This window comes from Chelonoidis abingdonii, chromosome 1 (genome assembly GCF_003597395.2).
Source record: "Chelonoidis abingdonii isolate Lonesome George chromosome 1, CheloAbing_2.0, whole genome shotgun sequence".
Lineage (NCBI taxonomy): Eukaryota > Metazoa > Chordata > Testudines > Testudinidae > Chelonoidis > Chelonoidis abingdonii.
This window is the reverse complement of record NC_133769.1, coordinates 359260487-359282009: the sequence shown is the minus strand read 5'-3', so window position 1 is coordinate 359282009 and position 21523 is coordinate 359260487. Positions and strand designations below refer to the sequence as shown.

Here is a 21523-nt window from a genome sequence, read left to right as displayed (position 1 = left end):
AGGAATCCTTGTGGCACCTTAGAGACTAACAGATTTATTTGGGCATAAGCTTTCGTAGGCTATAACCCACTTCATCAGATGCATGGAGTGAGAATACAGTAGGCAGGTATAATATACAGCACATGAAAAGATGGGAGTTGCCTTACCAAGGGGTGGGGGGGGTGTCAGTGCTAATGAGGTCAGTTCAATCAAGGTGGATGTGGCCCAATCCCAGCAGTTGACAACAAGATGTGAGTACACTGCTTCTAGATTTAAGGGAGAAACCAGCATCACAGACTAGATACATATTTATTCAAATGAAGATACAGGGTCAGCTTAATTTTGTGCTTAAAAATCTTGTTTAGGAACATCAGCAGGGGATAAGAACAGGTCCTAAAGGAGCAATTATGTTCCTACTCTCAATGTCTTTTGGCACTGGATTGATGGCACAAGGAGGAATACTTTACAAAGAGGTGAAATTCATTAAATTGCTAAGAAAGGGAGTCAGAAATATACAAGTGATGGATTAAAATAGCGAAGTACAGATATTTGAAGGAATCGCAGATTTTTATTAATTCCTTTATTAGAAAGATGTGCAGTAGATTGAGAATTTATGTAAACCAGAAATGATATATTTAAGTGGCTGTATTAGGTCAATGCAACAGCAATCCGACATGCTCATTTATTGTCCTGCAGCACTTCTTCCTGCCCCCAAACAGGTTTACATCTCTCTCGCTCTCCCCAAGGATGCCTAATGGACATTTCAATGGATATATGGAGCTTTTGCAGACTAAGCAGTGTTGTTACTGCAACTTCATTATACTGTACTTTATGAAGGCAGTATTACCAACTCTAAACATTCAACAAAAATAATGAGTTGGGTTCTCAGAAGTAATTATTTTTCTTAGTACTTGCTTACTGGTTTTCACATCTGGGCCAATTTCTGAGCTTTTCTCCATAGTCATTAGGGTGAGAAACTTACCGTACTTTGTTTTTTAAATAAATGCCAAGACACTCAAACTGAATGCCTCCAGGAGGAAGGGCTAAGAAAAGCTACCAAATATGATGACACTCAGGATATAGATCGCAAGAGTTAGCAACACAATAGAGACCCTAATAAAAGCACTCGTAAGGAAGAGCAGATGCCTTAGGGTCAGTGGTGCACAAACTTTTACAGTCACGCTCCCTTTACCATTCACTGAATTTGTCATGTGCCCCTGCCCCACAACGTGTAATCTCAAACTGGAGGTTTTTTTGCAAGTTGACAGAAGGAACGAAAAAATTGTTTTTATTACTAAATGTACAAGTCCCACTGCAGCAGCACTGGGATCCCACAGGACCCGCTGCCATCATAGTGGAAGTGGGATAAAAATTAAATAAACAATGTGGGAGCAGGTGGGAGTGGGTATTGTGGGGTGAGACAGGAGCAGGATTAAAAAAAAATAGTCCTGCTGCGCCGCAAACAACATGAACACCCTGGGCAGCAGCAGCCTCTCTCCAGCCACGCAGCTCTGTAGGCAGCACTGTCGCCAGCAGTGGCACAGAAGTAAGGATGGCAATGGTGTACTAGTCAGTCTGCAGTAAAAAGGGTTATTTATGTGTTTGTTTTTTAAAAGGGCAAAGTTTCTTCACACACCCCAGTTTGAACACTACTGCCTTAGCTCAGAAGTCAGATGCCATCAGCATTTATATCTAGGTTACCCCTGCAAGTTAAGTTCCGGTATAAAATAAAAACTGTTCCCATCTGGAAGCCTGTGTGATCCAATGACAAGGATTCAGGAACCCTAAACCACGGGTCCCCAACGCAGTGCCCGCAGGCACCAGGGCATCTAAATGCACCCGCATCCTGGCCGGCGGTCAAGCATCCGCTGAAATGACGCTGAATTTCTGCTGCATTTTGGTGGCGATGCCTCTCAATGACACCACTTGTCACTGACAAGCAACGTCATTGAGAGGTGTCACCGCTGAAATGCCGAGAAATTCGGCAGCATTTTGGCAGATGCTGGACCGTCGCCCTGGTCCTTCATCTGACACCCACCAGACAAAAAGGCTGGGGACCACTGCCCTAAACAGAGCAACTAAACTACTTTCTTACTCCTCGAGGTCAGCATTGATGCACGGTGGCAGAATAGGGTAGAGGAAAGCATCAATGGACTTCTGTGGTAAAACAAATAATTTAAAGTCTTCTGGGGAGTCTGGCAATAAAATTCATACGAACATTTGTGAAAGGAAACAATTGTTCACTGGTGACAGTCATTCGTTACAAGATAATCAGCGAAGACAAAGTGATCCATCCAATATATCATTTTCATTTTGCATCTTACAATATTTTTTCAGATGGAGGCTGGCTATTCCTAGGACAATTTCTATTTTTTAGAAACAGGCTTCCAGAGTTTAGGAATTCAAGATATCTTCAAAATACACTGTAACATTAAGGGTGTTACTTAACTCCATAAAATATAGGAATTAGTATAGATGGGGATTCACATTGAAAATCCAGCACTCAATATTTTTAACTACTGAAGTCCATCAGGTCACCAGTACTGCTTGGACCAAGATAGAGCATCATACAACAAGACCAGTGGTCTTCACAGGCAAAATTTCCCTGTTGAAGATGCCCTCCAAAGCAGAAGAGGACTGCTTTTTTCTTGCCCTTCTTTAAAGTGTGCCTAAAGACATCATTTTTTCCCAAAGGTTCCTGTATTACTTTAGTTGAAAAGGCAGGGATGTCAAATCCTTAAAGAACGTGTCTCTCACAAGTGTTTTAGTTAACTAAATATCAACCAAACCAGAAGTGACAAAGTTTTAAACATTCAAATAAAAATCCCTTCCCCTCTCTAACCAGGTTGTTCCTCTACAGTGCCCGTAATATCATAATCCTAACATTTCTCCAGTCACCCATAGATTCTTCTAGGGTAGACAAGACCTGATTCTACAGCGTTAAAAACAAAAAAAAAATCCTCCAAGCATTATATATATATATATATATATATATATATAATACAAGCCTTCCGGGAGTGCTTTATGAAGCAGCAAAGCAGACAAGCCCATTTCTCCCCACCTCCACTTTGCGGTTGACCTTTAACTACAATATCATTGGTCCAGTAATAGAACGCTCATATTTGGCACCATCTCACTGAATGCCTCTTGGCTAGTAAATGCTGCCAGTGTTAACTCCCTTGGTGTCACTGATCCATTAAGAAGAATGTGTTACATAGCAGAAAAATCTAGGCTCCATCAAGATTTAATATGTTCTGTAGTTTCTGGAGGAAATGAGCATTTCACCCACAATATTTATTTGCATTACTTTCTTTCCAGAAAAGATGCACAAATGTAATGGAGTTTTATAATTGAGTGTCTTATTAATTTTAGTAAAAACTAATCAATATCACTTTTCAAAGCCTGATAACATATGGAGATATACCTATCTCCTAGAACTGGAAGGGACCTGAAAGGTCATTGAGTCCAGTCCCCTGCCTTCACTAGCAGGACCAAGTACTGATTTTTGCCCCAGATCCCTAAGTGGCCCCCTTAAGGACTGAATTCACAACCCTGGATTTAGCAGACCAATGCTCAAACTGCTGAGCTATCCCACCCCAATGTGTCAGTTTGCCTTTAATTCTCTTTAGATTATATGCCCCTTATTGACAAGCTGTTACCTGACTGTTAGTTTTACCTTTGAATGTGAAGGGTCACGGAAGTTCAAGCTCAAGAGGCTCATTAAAATGAACTAGTGTAATGAAGGGATATCATCAGGACATCATCCACTGGGCCTTGTTACATTTTTTTCCCCTCTTGACCCCGTGGTTCTGAGAACCCAATTATGCCTTCACATACATGACAACTCATTTTGAGTTGTACCTTGTATGGCGCTGAGAATTGCACTTTAAATCCCTACCACAGACACAAAGCTAGATAGATACTTGTCAAATTGTTAAAAACTCAAATCATAACCCAAGTTCTTTCTCGTTATACCCATGCAACTGCATAGACTTCTGATGGGTTATATTGGTGTAACAGAGTACAGATCATTTGGTGCCTACCCTTCGTAAACAAATTCATAGCAGGAAAAGAATCCTTAAAGATTAGGATACCAGCTTAAAGAAAAGCTTATTTTTTCCTTCATCCTGAACTGGTATGAACTAAAGATGGACCTGAGCTTTTTAGTTCCAGATCCAAATAGAGGTTTCCCCAAATAAGACAAATTCTTGAAACAGTTTACAAAGGCAAAAGGTAAATCCAACACCACATGAAGTCTTTAAATTGACATTGGATATATTTCTAAGACATGCTCTAATTCATTCACAAGTTCCTAGGCTGAATAGTTTTCCCTACAACATGAGTGAACAATAAGTCCCTCTCCAGCAAAAAAAATCACTGGGTAAAAATTCTAGTGTGACCTCCTGCCTAACACAGGCGAGAGATGATCACAGTGATCTCTGCTGGCCTTAAAATAAGCGATGTACATGCATGTGTGGGCACAGGCATGTATATCAAATAAGAATTATGAAAATCTGGAACCATATTTAGCATAAACAGTTTCAAAAAAAGAGATCTGACAAGATATGTATTTCACAAGCCATAAAGCTTTCTATATGCAAACAGAAGAACACATTGTAACAAACACCACTATTTGAAAGCCCCACTATCTGAATGAAAATGATTTCTCTTCCCCATCCCCCACTTCATGAATAAAAGATAACCCATAATCCATCAGAAAGTAAGAGAGAAGTCATGCTAGATAGGGGTATGAAACGCTTGTGTCATCTGAGCTACCAGGTATTTTAACAACCATAAACCTTTAGTTTTATTGCATCAATAAGACTGTTCCTTCTACCAATCTAGAGTTCAAAATAAATAATAATAATAATCCAAAGTCCATCACTGCCACCATGACAGAAAACACGCCAGTAGAAGGAGTTATAACCACACCAAAACTGGAACTCTTTGTTCTGACCTTTGATATTTCTGTTTTTTAAAGTCAGTGATTGCACAGTTGACATTTCATCAACACAATCAGGGATGATGGATGGTCTTGCGCTGAAGGCACTGGACTGGGACACAGAAGATCTAGGTTCAATTCCCAGCTCTGCAACAGCTTAGACAAACCACTTACCTCAGGTCTTCATCTGTAAAATAGGAACAATAATACTTCCTTTCTCTCATTTGTTTAGAGCAGAGGTAGGCAAAATACGGCCCACAGGCCCATCTTGCCCAGCCCCTGAGCTCACGGCCAGGGAGGCTAGCTCCCTGCTGTTCAGCCTCACCTCACTGCGCCGCCAGGCAGCTCAGCCCCAGTGCACCCCCTGTGCGAGAGCAGGGAGGGAGGCTCACCCTCAGCCTCAGGGAACAGACGGGGGGTACGGGCAGCAGGAGCACTGCAAACGTTGCTGGAGGACTCAGGAGGAGCACCGGGTGGCCGCTTTAAAGGAGAAACTGCCGCATCTCTCCGGCTCCTCCTCCTGAGTCCTCTGACCATGTTCGCAGGGCCACATCCCAAAAAGGGCTGGGGCCGAGGGGTCGGATGGCGAGTGGGAGTCCCGGGGAGCCTGTTAGAGGCAGGGCGGTGGACAGAGGATAGTCAGGAAACTGGGAGCAGGGGAATTGAATAGGGGGTGAGGTCTCAGGAGGGGGTGGTTAGGGGACCAGGAGCAGGGGGGTCGGATGGGTTGGGAGTTCTGAGGGGGAGGGGGAGGGGACCAGGCTGTTTGGGGAGGCACAGCCTTCCCTACCCGGCCCTCCATACCATCCGCCCTCAGGCCAAAAAAACTTTGCCCACCTCTGGTTTAGAGTATAAGCTCTTCAAGGCACGCACTATATATTATGTGCAACGCCAAGCACAAACTGTCAGAGAGGGTCTCTGGGTGCTACTGTCATAAATAATTTCAAATGCAGGAGTAAAACAGTATGCATGCTGTGCTGTTACAGCCTTTGACATGGTCCGTCTGTTCCTGTGTCGAAGACAGATACACAACATTAGGGACAGAAAAAAAGAGTGTTGTGCTAAATCTCTTAAAAAAATAAAATCAAATCAAGCACCTGATTCACCATATTAGGGCTGTCAGTTAACTCAAGCGACTAGCTCACACCAAATTAACTATCAACAAATTAAAAACTAAGATTAATTGCAATTATCACACTGTTAAAAACTAACAGAATACCAATTGAAATTTATTATAAATATTTTGGATGTTTTCTACATTTTCAAATGTACTGATTTCAATTCAACACAGAGTACAAAGTATACAGTGCTCACTTCATTTTTATTACAAATATTTGCACCGTAAAAAACAAAATAGTATTTTTCCGTTCACCTCATGGAAGTACTGTCTGTAGTGCAATCCCTTTATCATGAAAGTCCAATTTACAAATGTAGAATTATTATTTTTTACGTAACTGTACACAAAAACAAAAGCCTGCAAGAGCCTACAAGTCCTACTTCTTGTTCTACCAATCGCTCAGACAAACAAGTTTGTTTACATTTGCAGGAGATAATGCTGCCCTCTTCTTATTTACAATGTCACCTGAAAGTGAGAACAGGTGTTTGCATGGCACTGTAGTAGCCAGCACTGCAAATTATTTACATGCTAGATATGCTAAACAGTCATATGCTCTTTCATGCTTTGTGTAGATTTTGTTTATCTTTTTTACAATGCAAATATCTGTAATCAAAAATAAGCACTCTACACTTTTCAATTACAATGCAGAATACAACCAATATATTTGAAAATGTAGAAAAACATCCAAAAAGATTTATGAACATTTAAAGTGGTATTCTATTATTAACAGGGGATTAATTTCTTTTATCTCATGAGTAATCGTGATTAGTTTTACCATTTGAGAGCCCTATTTTGTTGCACTCTTCCACTGATGTAACACCAGTGATTTCAGTGAAGATAATCAGTGTTGAAGTGGACTAAAGCAGGTAGGAAGAGCACAGACCATCCAAAGAAACTGTACTGGGGAAAAAGCTATTGTTTAACCTGCACCCCAGATCAGATGCAAGAGGTCAAAAGAGCCCCTGTTTTAGCTTTAACAACAGAAACCAAACATGTGGTTCTCCAGGTCACATACTCATTCTGAAGTCTGGATGATGACCTGAAGCGCTGTAATTGCCTCCATCCTCTCCTTCAATCCCGCTGTGACACACTGTACTTCAAAATGGCACCCTGTAACCCCCATACTCATCATTTGTACATTATCATATTTCATACAAAGCATGACATGTAAGATACCATATGAAAGGTTATGATCTGCTGAAAACCATTGTTCTAGCCAAATGTGTATATCATTAGTGAGTATGAAGTTATAAAAGTTGCTGTATGGTGTTACTGAAATATGCTGTAAATTTACTAGTGACATACAAAGGACCTCCACCCAGAAGGGTGTTCAACAACCATTAATTAGCAGGGGAGTTGTAATCCAGGGATTTACAATTTAATGGGGGCTGCCCAAGCACTACACAATGGGGACTGCTCAATTCTATGACTCAGCTGCACAGGACTACACCAGACTGATTGCTCAACCCAGTGACTCAGCAAAGCCTACCAGGGCAAGTGTCGTCTAGGCACATGGACTAAGGATATAAAATAGGAAACAGTAACGGAAGGCCTTTACCTTTCTCCTCCCCCACACCTATGCTAGAAGCAACAGCAATGCGGAGAAGATGAAGGTGATCTGAGGAGACTGGTCCAGGCTTAAGGAGAAGCCTGTGTGTTAAGAACTGTAACATCCAGTGGGCTGAGAAATGCTGAACTAAATACTGCCTCGTGTAATGAAGTTTAAGATTTAGACTGTACATTTATCTTTTATTCTCTCTGGTAACTTTCTCTGATCTTTTATGCACCACTTAAAACCTATCTTTCTGTTTTATACTTATAAATCTGTTTTATACTTTACTTAAACCTTTACTTAAAACTTCAAAATTGCTTGAAGTGCTTGGGAAATCTCAGCTTAGTTACAAAGGCTAGTGCATGTCCTTTCCACATTGAGGGAGGGACAGACTGGGTAAATCATCTTGCCCTGGTCAGAAGCCTGACCAGTGTAAGAAGGTGTAAGGTTGAGGAGCTGGAGGAAATTGGCTGGAGCCTCTCTATTGTTGGTTCATGAGTGGCTGGGAGAAGCATTCATGTAACTAGGTTAGGTGTGTCCCTGCCTGTTCATGGCTGTGTAAGTGCAGTATCTGCTAGAGAACAGTGAGAGAGAGTACAGGCTGGTGGGTCCGAGGGCTCAGCAATACCCCAGTTCCAGGTTGCATCCCAGGGATCCCGTCACACCCTCCTGAAAACATACTTGAACTCAAAAGGCTCTAAACCCTACCTCTCCCCATCCCAAATAAGCATTAAAGGAATTTGCAATTCCTATGTGAACAGAGTACTTTGGCACTGGCTTGCTGTTGCTTCCCCTTCCCCTGTGCTTCATGAACACTGTCTGTTTAGACCAGGGGTCAGCAACCTTTCAGAAGTGGTGTGCCAAATCTTCATTTATTCACTCTAATTTAAGGTTTCATGTACCGGTAATACATTTTAATGTTTTTTAGAAGGTCTCTCTCTACAAGTCTATATATTATATAACTAAACTAGTGTTGTATTGTAAAATAAACAAGGTTTTCAAAATATTTAAGAAGCTTCATTTAAAATTAAATTAAAATGTTGATCTTATGCCGCTGGCCCGCTCAGCCCGCTGCAGGTCTGGGGTCCCGGCCCTGCCCACATACAGTGGGTATCTATCTTCTCCCTGGTTCTGGCCCATTCTCTTCCTCTCTCTGCACTGAGCTGAGGGTGGGAGTGGAACGAGCACAGGGCTGGGGATGAAGGGTCTGGCCAGGAGCTAAAATGAGGGAGGGGGCTCAGTGTTGGGGCAGGAGGTTTGGGTGTGGGGGCACTTACCTGGTCAGCTCCCATTTAGTGTGAGGGGTGCAGGTGGGAATGTGAGTGGCGGTGCAGGAGCTCCCATTTGGTGCTCACGGTGGGGGTGGGGATGTGAGGGGTGCATGGGATGTGGGGTGTGCAAGAGTGAGGGCTGGGGGCATGTGAGGAGGTGCATGCATCAGGGTAGGGGGGCTCGGTATGTATGGAGGTGTCAGAGTCAGGGCTGGGGTCATGGGGGGGTGAAGGAGTCAGAGGGCTGGGTGGTACAGGGCTCAGGGCTGTGTGTGTTGGGGGGAGGGTTCAGGGCAGAGGGCTCGGTGATTGCCCCCCCCAGAATCCCAACTCCCCCACTCCTTGTCCCAACTACGCCCTCCTGGGACCCCACCCCCTATCTAAGCCTCCCTGACCCTTGTCCCCTGACTGCCCCCCTAGGACCCTACCCTCTATCTGTTCCCCGACTGCCCCAACCCTTATCCACACCCTCGCACCCAGACAGAACCCCCTGGACTCCCATGCTTGTCTAACTGCTCCCAACCCCCCGACAGGACCCCCAGAACTCTGGACCTATAAACCACCCCCTGCTCTCTGCCTGCCCAAACCCCTCTCCACACCCCTACCTCCTGACAGCTCCTCCCCCAGCACTCCTGACTCATCCAACCCCCCCAACTCCTTGTCCCCTGACCATCCCCTCCAGAGACTTCCCACCCTAACTGCCCCCCAGGACCCTCCTTGCTCCCTGTCCCCTGACTGCCCTGACCTCTAACAGACCCCACCCCAGGGGATCCCACCCCCCCATCCAACCCACCCTGCTCCCTGTCTGCCCCCAGCCCTTATCCAACCCCACCCCCAGTCCCAAACTCCTTACCATGAGGCTCCCCGCTCATCCGGAGTTTTGTCGCCGCCGCGCGCAGCCCCGCCCCTCCCCTCCCCTCAGAGTGCTGCGCTTGTGGCAGCAGGGCTCCGAATGAGCGGGGAGCGGTTTTCCCTCCCCACAGAGCCAAATGCTGCCCCGCAGGAGCGCGTGGCGGCAGGGCTCCGGGGGAAGGGCCAGTGACTTGCTGCACTTGGCCCGGCGCTCTGGACAGGAAGCACAGACCCTGCAGCTTGCCACCTCAGCAGGATTTTTAATGGCACACTGGGCTCCCGGCAGGCTCCAGCGTGCCATCTTTGGCACGTGTGCCATAGGTTGCTGACCTCTGGTTTAGACTATAAGCTCTTTGAGGCAGGGATCCCATCCTCAGACTTTGAACTGGTGATTTTTAAAAGTTACCCTTTCAAAAGAAAAGAGTAGCAGGACAGCTGCACCAAAAAGGGGAAAATCAGAAAACCATCTCTCAGTAAACAGGATTTAGAACTCAAGCCTGCTCCCTCTCAAGTCAATAGGAATATTGCAATTCGCTTTGGTGAGAGTAGAAGGGCAGGCTCTAAGTCAGCAAGGAAGGCCCTCAGATACTACACTTATGAATGCCATATAAGTATCTAGATAGAGAGCAAAACATAGGACCAGTGATTTCCTCCATGCAAACACCACAGTGTCTGAGCCAACATCCTGCTGATCAGAAAAATCATTAACAAAAATAAACCCCAAATAGCTAGTAATAGTGAGGTAGATAGATGTTTGAAGTTCTGACCTATTTGGTGAGACAGTTAACACTGAATTTAAAACTGTTGCAAGCAAACTGATACAAAGAAAACTTAAATTTTTTTGTACTTAACTAATTAGGGGGGTGGGCAAGGGAGGAGAAACCAGGCTTGACATCTTTGAGGTATTAGAAAAATTCAAATCTTTCCATTTATATTTTCCCTACACACACACAATTCTTCCTCCTCTGGGAAGAAGACCTGAAAAGCAGCTCTGTGTAAGCTCCAAAGCTTCTCTCTCTCACCAACAGAAGTTTGTCCAATAAAGGATACCATCTCATCCACCTGGTCTCACCCATAACAGTCACTGAGCAGATGGTAGAATAAGAACATTAGTGCGCTGACAAGAGTGGTTTCTTCCTCAGGTTTAACTTTGATTTCAATACCACATATAGGAGGGGTACCTCAGCAGCCTTAGTATCCCATTTGCAGAGTTCAGGTACGACAACTATCCACCCGGCTGTCCCCCTCCACCCATTACTTTCAGTATTTCTGTAGCGTTGCATGCATACAAGGCCAAATTCTGGCTCAAGGTACAAAAGAAAAAGTACCGTAATCAATCTTCAAATAAACTCAAGCAAATACTGGAATAGCAGCATTAATATCTTCCTGTAGTCTGGCTGCCCTCTCTCTATACAGATTATGCCTGCTTGTAGGAGCAATCTGCATTAAGAGGGGGTGGGAGGCATAAAGGAACCTCAACTGCTCAGTGGACACCTATAAGGATTGCACCAAAGCCTCTTTCCGAGGGCAGGTCTATACTACTGTGTAAGTCAGTCTAACCCACGTCGCTCAGTGGAGTGAAAAGACAAAGACACACACAATGCAAGCTACAGTGATCAAAGCACTGTCATAGAACACACAACTGCACAGCTGCACTAATGTAGCACTTCTAGTGTAGACCTGCCTGAGCCTGACAAGGGACAAGCATCCTCAACTCCTCCTGAAGTCCCTGAAGATTGAGGGCACTCAGGACCTTGTAGGATAAGGCGTAACTCATCAAGCAGCTCCCAAAATAGTGGGGGGGCAGAGGGGGAATGCAATTACTGTACCCAGAGGTTAAGTACTGTATTGGGATTACTCTCTAATTCCCAATGGAAAGAACAGACTTTCTTCCTTCTGTTCCTTGACTTGCTGAAAAAATCTTTTAGAAGCATACCTCTCTCTAAGAAATCCTGCCTACTCACAACACCCACAGTTCTTTGGCTTTTAAAATTGGGCTAAGACTAAATAGTTTAACAATGCAGTTCTCACTATTATTACCACATAATAAAATGTACATAATAATCATAGCATCTAAACATAATTTGCATAGCTTAGAGCAGATGATGTTTCCCAAATATTGAGCCAAATCCTGAAGCCTTTTATTTGGTTTCTACTCATCTTTCTCCCCAGGAGAAACTCTGACTGGAGGCTAGAAATGAATAAGGGCTGAGTAATTGCAAATGTGAGCAAATGTTCTGTGACATCCAGACAACTCACATAGCGCTGTGATTGTTAAAGCCTCTGGAAGAGGAAAGTAGCCAGAATCACAGTGGACACTGCTAGGAATATGAGGCTTTCTGAATCTGGGCAATTTCACACGGCAGCATTTACAGAGCTGCAGAACGAGATAAAGTCATTTCTCCAGCGGCACCCTCCTGTGGCTGCTCCCCTCGCTCCCCAGGGACAGCCCTGAAGAAAGCCACCCACTGAGACACCCACGCTTCCTGAATTCTCTGCTCACCATATTCAAAAAGTTCAGTTCTGCAGCCCGAGTTCTCTCCAAGCACCAAAAATAAAACCCCAGAAGAGCTGCACTCTGCATTTTCACCCAACACACCCACACACTCGCTGCAAGAAGCTATACCAACCTCCTGCCCCCACCACCTATTAGCTCTGTTCACTGGGCACACAAAGCCGGGAGCGGGGCAGCTCCATTCCCCAAACCCCATCCTACTTGGGTCACTAGACATACAACTCGCTCGCTGGATGTGCAACCCCCTCCTCAGGATTCCGGGTCCCCAATTCTCTGTATTCACCCCAAACCCCACACTACCTCCCCTCCCGACAGCTCTCAGCTCGCTCACCGCCTCAAAAGCCAGAACGGCGCTCCGAATCGTGACACGCTCTTTATTTTCTCTGCTCCTGACATACCTCATCAATTCAGCGCTGAAGCGTTTGCCAGCCCCGGGCACCCCGTTGTTTCAGTTCACTAGACAAAAAGCCCAATGCTGAACCCCGCAACTGCCTCTTCGGGTCTCCCCCTTACCACAAAACCCAAGCGTCCATGCCCAGGTCTCTCTACCACCAGCTATGAGAAAGCAAGGGGGGAACCCCCAATCCCCGTTCTCTCCAGTCAATGAACCCCAACAGAGCCAGGAAAAGCTGAAGCTCCAGTTTAGATCTCAATTCCCCCCCTCCCCCAAATACACACACACGCACGCACAATCCCTTCGGTTCACGCTGGCGCAAGTTAAGGGGGACTAGGAACGAAGGCAGCTCCTTTTGTTAAATGAATGAGCGGCATGTGCAGGAGAAGCAGCCAGCCCCTCTCCCTTGGCTGAATGGGTCTCCCTAACCCCAGCCATGCGGCTTAGTCCACCAGCGCTGCCCGGAGCCTGGCTCGCCAGTCACCCACCCCCGCCCAGGGAAACTTGAAGGGACTCCGTCTGCGCTCCGCCCCGGTTGGAAACTTGTCCACACCAGGGACTCCGGAGAGCAGCGTGGGAATGAATGAGAGTCGCTCTCCGAACGCCCCCTGCCCGGGGAACCCCAGGTGACGCGAAGTGCCCTGCAAGTGCGCCGGGCAGGAGGCGCCCGGGCACCCCCGGGACTCACCGGGGCGCGGCAGAGCGGTTCCCTTCCCTGGCTTTCGCCCTGCTGCTGCTGCTTCTGCTGCTTTCGCTTCCTCTGTCTCCCAGCCTCGCACTCCCCGCGGCGCGGCTGGCTCAAAGCAAGGCAGCCAGCAGGCGCGCCCGCCCCCTGCTCCTCGTCCTGCACGCCACTCCTGCTTCCCCTATTGTCAGCAATACCTAGCCCCGGCTGCAGCATCCGGCCCCCTCCCCTCGGCTCTTCCCCGCCCTCAGCTGGGCTGCTCTCCCATTGGCCGCTGCGGGCGTCCGGCGAAGGTGGGTTGATGGGGATTGGGAGGGGAGGAGCGGGAGAGGGACGTGTGAGTGTGAAGCAAACAGAAGGCTTGCAGGGTGATGTCATGTGGGAATGAGGTAGAGGCGGCTGGGATTAGGGGGCTGCGAGCCGGCAGCACGAGCCCAGGCATCATCCCCCCAGCCAAACTCCCTGCGTGGCAGCATCTTCCGCAGTTTGCCAAGCCACCAGCCCACTATGTGCTCTGGGGAGTTTTAGGAGAATCAGCATTTTTCAGCTTCAGAGCCCTTTACAGACATTAAGTAATCGATCTCTCCACCCGGCCATAGGCACTTGGAGGTAAATATGGAAAGAATTATCTCCCATCCCCCCTGTGTAGTGTGGGAAACAGGAGAGAGTTGTTCTGCTCCGGAACCTATATAACCACACCCTAGTTAGGAAACCTGCTCCCTAGGTCTGTTCAGAGTCACCTTTGCTACTTTACTAGAAAAATGCCTCCCCCTTTTGTTTTACTCCTGCTAGTCCTACAGAGCCACATAAGAGACTCAGAGAGCCAGCTGGGTTCTGTTCCTTCTTGTGCATCATCAGCTGAATTGTTTACTAGATCAGTTACCTGTGCAAAACCTCTGATGGTATTGGGGCTAGATAGGAATCTCTGAGAGCATAAAATCCCGCATGGTTTCACTACCACTAGCGGCTCTGTGTAAGATCAAAAGCTTGTCTCTTTCACCAACAGAAGTTGGTCCAATGAAAGATATTACCCCACTCACCCTTTTCTTTCATGTTATTTGTGTTGTGGTAGGGCCAGGGCTCCATTGTGCTCAGCAGTGTACAAACACATAACCAAAAGATGGTTCTTGTCCCAAAGACCTTACAATCTGAGATGTTGTCTAGTCTCAGAAGTTGTGTGACTTTATCCTAAATGTGTTTTTAAACTGGTGCAACTCCCTAGGTGGACCTTCTTATTCTGATTTAGCTTAAACCTGCTCCTAACTGACTGAAGTTAAATTACAAGAAAGCTGGTTTAAACCAAAATAAAAGCATCTCCGCTGCCTTTTGCACAAGTGTAAAATCACAGCTTTAGTTAAACCTGTGCAACGTTCTCATGTGAACAAGCCCTAAGCAAGAGATAAGAGACAAATGGTGGATAGGACAGACAAGGGGAACAAAAAACAACACACAACACTGTTTAGCATGATAAGCAGTGGTCTTAAAACACCAGCTGGCTATCTGTTGTCATGGTGGTAGAGAGAGCAACAGCAGGCCCATACTAGGAATCCCACTGTCACTAACATCAGTGGAGCTGCATGATGTATTGCAACAGTGAGAGATCTGACAAAAAAGCTTAGTGTAGACACACCCTAACTGCTTTGCCCAAAGCCACAGAGGAGGTAAATGTCAGAGCTGAGATAAGAACTCAAGATTTCTTGGCTTCTAGTCCTGTGCTGGGTAGAATAACTTCTTATACCTGAGGGGAAAATACAGATACTTCGGGGGGAAATATAGATGAGTCCTGGTAATTAAAAAAATTTTTTTTTGAAACCAAGTCCTGGCAAATTTTTATTCAAATTATTGATTTTATCAAAATTTGTGATACAAGCAGATTTTTTCCTAAGCTTTTCTGTTCTCCCTGTATGAGCTGCTGCCCAGGATTCCCTTCTTCATGGCAGGTCTGGCTGCATCCGTCCCTTGCAGGTTGATAGACTGGTGTGGTAACACCATTGCTGTCTCCTCCTCGCACACATACTTGCAACCAGAGCTAGGAAAGGAACAATGATCCCCCTTCACTTCCAGCACAGAAAGGTAACATCAACTCTCCACATCCAGCTGTGTGGGCAGTGACTGGTAAGGAATGGATGTGGCATTTTACACCCAGGACCTGAAAGACTGAAATGGCAGGGAGTAGCCAAAACATTTCACACTCCCCAGAAAAGGGGAATGGGTGGGGAGTGACCCATGGCAGGGGGATAGTATGGAACGGCACCCTGTAAATATGGTTAGTGTCTGCGTCCTAATTCAGTGATGAATCAGAATGCATAGTTTCTTTGATTACTCCTCACTCCTATAGTGGAGGACCTGAAGCAGATGATCAGTCCTGACCACACTAAAGCACCCCTCTCTTAGTGGGACAATATACGTACCAAATTAAACTAATTCAACATGAACCACTCCTAAACCAATTTAAATGTGTCCACACAAGGGAGCTGCACGAGTTTAACTAGACCTGGTCTACACATAGTTTTTGTATCACTTTACTCATCCCCCAGTCTGGATGTAGTTACACCAGCAGTTCTCAAACTGTGGGTCGTGACTGTGTCTTAATGGGGTCACCAGGGCTGGCATTAGACTTGCTGGGGACCGGGGCTGAAGCCGAAGTCAGAATGCCACCACCCAGGGCTGAAGCAAAACTTGAGGGCTGTAGCCCTCGGCAGCGGGGCTCAGGTTACGGCCCCCTGCCCAAGGCTGAAGGCCTCAAGCTTTGGCTTCAGGTCCCCGCCCCCCTTCCCCCCCAATCGGCAGAACTCTGAGCTTAGGCTTCAGTCCCCTTGCCTGGGGTCATGTAGTAATTTTTGTTGTTAGGAGTGGATCACGATGCAATGAAGTCTGAGAAATCCTGAGTTATACCATATAAAGGCGCTTATACCATATAGTTTAGGAAGATAACTCCATCTCAGCTAGGGGTTATATTGCTTTAACTAGTTGACACAGTTAGGTTAGGTTTGGTTGACACAGCTATGGCGCTCGGGGGTGAGAATATTTTCATAGCTATGCTGACCTATCCCCTGGTGTAGATGCAGTGAGGCTGAAAGAAGAATTCTTCTGTTGACCTAGTGACTGCCACTTGGAGATTTGGATTACCTACGGCAACAGAAGAATCCCTTCCAGTCCATGGCAGCACAGCTGTAGTGCAGATATGACCTATGTCTCTTACTAAAACAATACAGTTACAATGATAAAAAAAAACTGTATGTAAAAAACCAAGCCTTAAATTAATTTAGAAAACAATTTAGTTAAATCTGTGCAATTTCTGTGTGTAGATTAGAGCTACGGAAGCAAAAAGTGGGCACAAAGTCATTTCCCACCTTTGCAGACTGCCTTTAAGAGACCATTCCAAAGTGTCCCCAAAGGAATAGAGCATATTTCTGCTCCATTTTTATTAGGAGATTAGGACAGATGGTGCCATAATTTGGTACCCCAAAGGGGTTCCTTGTGGTGATGGTACTCCCAGTGGCAGAGCCAGGTTTTGCAAGCAGGGGTCAATAGGTCATTGGTGGCTGGAGAGTGAGTCTCCCCCATAGTCACCTAGAAGCAGCAGTTCCCCCTTGCTCTCCATCCCTGCGTGAAAATTTTACGCCTCCTTTTGTCAACTGCATATTATGCTTGAAAAACGACCACACATACACCTGAAGGTTGCTGCGGGCAGGGTGGGGGGCAGTCGCCATTCTTGCCTCTTTATTAGCTCCACCATTGGGTATCCCGTTTCCTGAATCCAAGCCAAACTCTATCAATCCTTCATCCCAACCTATTGTTGGGCATCTAAGACCTGCTCCATGACCAAAGACAGGAAGAGATATTCAGGGATGTCTGTCCACAAAGTGGCAGTGGCAAATGGACCTCTCATCGTAAAAGATAAGTCCTGCTTGAGAGGTGACTGATTGAAAGCAAAACAATGGTTTTTTATTTGTGTTCTGAACTTAATAGGCAGAGCAGATGCACTGAGAGTCTTTGGGAAAGGACTGTGATTTTCCTTGGTACTGAGAATGAAGTCATATGGCTTCATTCCAAAAAGAAGTTCTTTTCCTCAGTTACCTCAAAAGGGTCCCTTGTGTTCTGTGGGCAGGAATTGAGCACCAGGCCCCAACCTCAAAGACCAACTCTGTTAATCAATTGATTTTTGAGTAATCACTTGAGAACCTAAATTTCCTCTTTTTTAGACTAACAGCAAAGAGTGTTGGCCCGCAACCTGAGGCCCTGCCTAGACTAGGAAAATAGGTAGCAGCTAGCAGGATTTTAAACACCACTTAGCAACCTTTCAAAACATGTTAGATGCTTGTGGTCAGCTCTAAGGGGTTGCCTAGGGCTCAGCATGACCATCTAAGGGCTTGTCTACACTTAGAGCGCTTGCTGGCTCAAGGGTTTGAAAAATCACCCCCCTGAGCGCAGCAAGTCTGAGCGCTTTAAAGCACTAGTGTAGATAGGCTCCCAGCGCTCAGAGCTAATCCCCTCGTGGAGATGGATTACCAGGAGCACTGGGAGAGTGATAAAACTCACACACGTGACCACACTCACACTTCAAAGCGCTGCGGTGAGAGTGTTCCCGCAGCAGCGCTTTGAAGTTTCCAGTCTAGACATACCCTTAGACATCTTTGAAACTGTTAAACTTTTATCTACACTAGGTGCTACGTAGAGTTTTAAAAGTTGTTAATTAAAACACGTTAGCTAACAGTCATTTTCCTCCTCCAAATAATCAGTCTCTAGTGGTCTTTCTTTGGGTGATAACAGCCATTATTTATCCTAGTCTATATTGGCAACTGTAACCCTATTGGTCTCATACTATGAGCAATAGACCAGAGTTTATGAATGTCGTACGGAACTACCACGTGTGAAGAACACAGAACTAATTACAAAGTGTCTGAACCTTAACCTGGTCTATGTCTAGCTTCCATCAACCTAGCTACTATCTCTCTGGAAAGTTGTGTTCCTACACCGATGGACAAATAGCTAAGGCACTATGTCAGTATAGTATTGTAGACATGGCCTCACTCTTCAGTCAAATTTAGGGGAATAGCTGCACCTCTACTAGGGGTTTGTACTGCTGTAACCATATTTGATTCTAAAACAATATAGTTAACATGGTACAAAAACTCTGTGTAGACAAGCCCCACATTTCACATATATATGAAGACACAATACCTGTCCCGAAAAGCTCACTAAGAAGACATAACACTGGGTGATAGTGAACAGCAAGTTATGGCTCTGATTCTTCTCTCATATAAAGCATTATAAATGAAAAGTAACTCCATTGAAAGTAATGTAGCTACACCGGTGCACAATTATGTGTAGGTTGTGATGGAATCGGAGCCTCGGGGACAGATTCACCAGGGACTTCCTTCTTGTGTAGTCATTTGCACACCCATGCAAAGTGGGTGTAAAACACTGGCAAATCAGAATGGTCACATTTTAACACCATCTTCCCCAGATGTAAATGACAACATAAGGTGCAAGGCAGTAGAGAATCAAGCCCTAGATGTGAATTTGTGATGCAAGATGTTCAATGTATTCCTAGCTACATATGCAAAAGCATTATAGAGAATATATAGGTAATAAATAGTCCCTCTCTGTACAACTCTGGTGAGACAACTCTTTGGCTAGTTCTGGTTACCTCCTTACCAGAAAGGTGTACACTGATTAGAGGAAGTTCAGAAAAAAGAAACAAGGTAATTAAAGGACTGAAGGGATAGATTAATAAAGAACTGTAGGACTAATTCTCCTCTCACACTGAGGTAACAATGGTGTTACACTGGTGTTACCATTGCAAATGAGGGGTGAACCAGGTCCTAAATATATCAAAAGTGCACAATCATTGGTTTTGGAGTATCACCACCTAACTATAAGATCTACCTCTTTTTCTATCATCCCAGAGCAACCATCATAACCTAGGCCAACTGCTTGGAAGAGCTCAAGCCCAAACTCAGAAGCACTTCCAAAAATTGTATTAACTATGGCTTATACACTCAGTTCAAATATTGGGATAAACCCCAAGCATGCCTCTTGAATACAGGTATTTCCATGCTTCGGTTCAACAAAGCTCACTCCTAATCCCAGCTATGTCTGCAGTTTCATCAATTAAAATTGAAAACCCTTCTCATGTGTTCCCTGCCCCTCCAATATCATTTCTCAGAATGTAACCACATATTTCAATCAGTTCATTTCTGGGTTGTATTGTAGAAGTTTCCAAATGCTGCCTAATACTTTCATCCCCACATTGCTAGACTAATCATGGAGAATAATGACTTGCGTGGCACAAAGCAGGATGGTACAAATAATCAGATACAGTCTTGCTTGATAAGCTTCTGAGAATCTTCAGTTGCTCCTTAAAGAGTCCTTTCTTCCTGCTCAGGATATCCAAGAAGTTGGCTTCTCATAGAAATCTTCATGTCCTTCAGATTTTACGTGATCTCCCATTGCTTCATTGAAGACCTGGTATTTGGTGAAACTTCTGGCAATTAATATACTTTTTACACCCCAGATAATTTTGTCCGGAAAATATTCCAATACCAGCAAAGATTTCCTGTGATGGAGGAATAAGGTAAATACTGGGTAAGCCATAAATGATTACATGATCTTGGACTTACTGTGCAACTCTGGAAGTCATAAAATGCAAATGGGGTCCATAGGTTAGCAATGACGTCATCCTTTGATTCATCAGCTAGTGGGTGAGTCTGATCACATAGATCACCATACCCAGGCATGCTGCTCATTCTGAGCTGAAGGTTGGTGCTTTTGTTGCCTGTACAGTCTCAGTTTCTGCTGAGCTGCATTGCTCCAAATTTTTAGCATAGAATCTGTGATGTTTATGAGTCATCCAAAGTTTTTTGCTTCTTGAAAAAATTATGAATATTCATAGTTAACCTGAGGTGGAAAACAAATTAAAATACAGTTGAATTTTTAAAGTGGGATTTGAATACACTGGATCAGCCAATGGAGCTATTCTGATTTACACCAGCTGAGGATCTGGCCCTTTAAATTTTAATCCTACAATTTGTAAGGCTCTATGGCGATGAGTGATTGGCATGGCAGATCGACCTACACTCAAATATCAAAGGAGGCCGTGATATGCAAAAAAACCCAGAGTTTTATCCTTAATTTCAATTATGCTATTTATGTCTTTAACTGAACGCATAATTCAACTAATGAGTGCACATAAGGCATGTTACAAAAATTAGTCAAAGTTTTCCCCTTCAGTCTCCCAGCCCCATTAATCTCATCTGTGCCTCTGTGTCTCTGAAGTCGTGATTCTGCCCCACTAAAATCCACCTTTCTCTATCCTCTCCCCAGCCAAGGTCACCATCTCAAATGCTCCTCCTCACTCCTCCCCCCCACCTCCATATCTGCCCCTTTTCACACAGTATCCCAGAAACTCCCCTCCCTGCCAACTTCCACACCTATCCTTGCCTCATTCCACAAATTGCCGAAGAACAACCCTATCATCCAAGAATGCCCCCAACCCTGTTTTGGCTGGAAATCACGATGGCAGCTGAGCATAGCAAAATACATACATCACGATGGCAGCTGAGCATAGCAAAATACATACATCACGGCAGCATTACAGACAGCCAGGGAACAGGAATAGGTACCAAGAGGCAGTTGGAAGGGGATATCACTGAAGGGGGAGAAAAAGTTGTGGGGAAGAGAAGGAGAGACAACACTCCCATCCTCCCCAATGCATTGAGCCTTTGGATGGCTATAGAAAAACATTTGTTAATGACAAGATAATATTGGGGAAGGTAAGACATACTGTAGAATCAGCAGGATGGCAATGGCATGCAAAGATCTCACCCACGAGTCCACCTGTGTGTAATATTCATATCTGCAAAAGCCACAGAATATGTACAGTGCATAATACGCTGTCAGTGGCAGCAACTGTCATAATAGAACATTTCACTATTTGTGTTTCAAATGCCTCTTTTCACATTTAACTACATTTTTAATGGAAATTTCAGAATTGAGGGGCGTATTGTCTCTTACCCCATTGTCACTATGAGCAAATAACCTTGTCCTATTATTTAATTTGGTAAATCTTTCTCAGACTTCTTTCAGATACTTTTCTGGATGCTGGATGGAGACTAGCATCAAAATCAGAATTATTTTTCTGATCCTTTCTCCCCAATGTAGAGAATTCAGATAAAATGGGACCCAGAGACCAAGGTTCTGCAAAATCTAAA

General features: G+C 45.0%; 1 protein-coding gene across 1 annotated transcript in view; it reads right to left on the bottom strand.

Moving 5' to 3' along the window:
• The window catches only part of PAK1 (p21 (RAC1) activated kinase 1), a 120657-nt gene extending 107252 nt beyond the window's left edge, over positions 1-13405 (bottom strand). Inside the window, exon 1 of the mRNA XM_075061800.1 lies at positions 13311-13405. The gene's annotated coding sequence lies outside the window, so the exon portion shown is untranslated. The remainder of the gene's footprint in view (positions 1-13310) is intronic.
• Positions 13406-21523: the final 8118 nt, after the last annotated feature.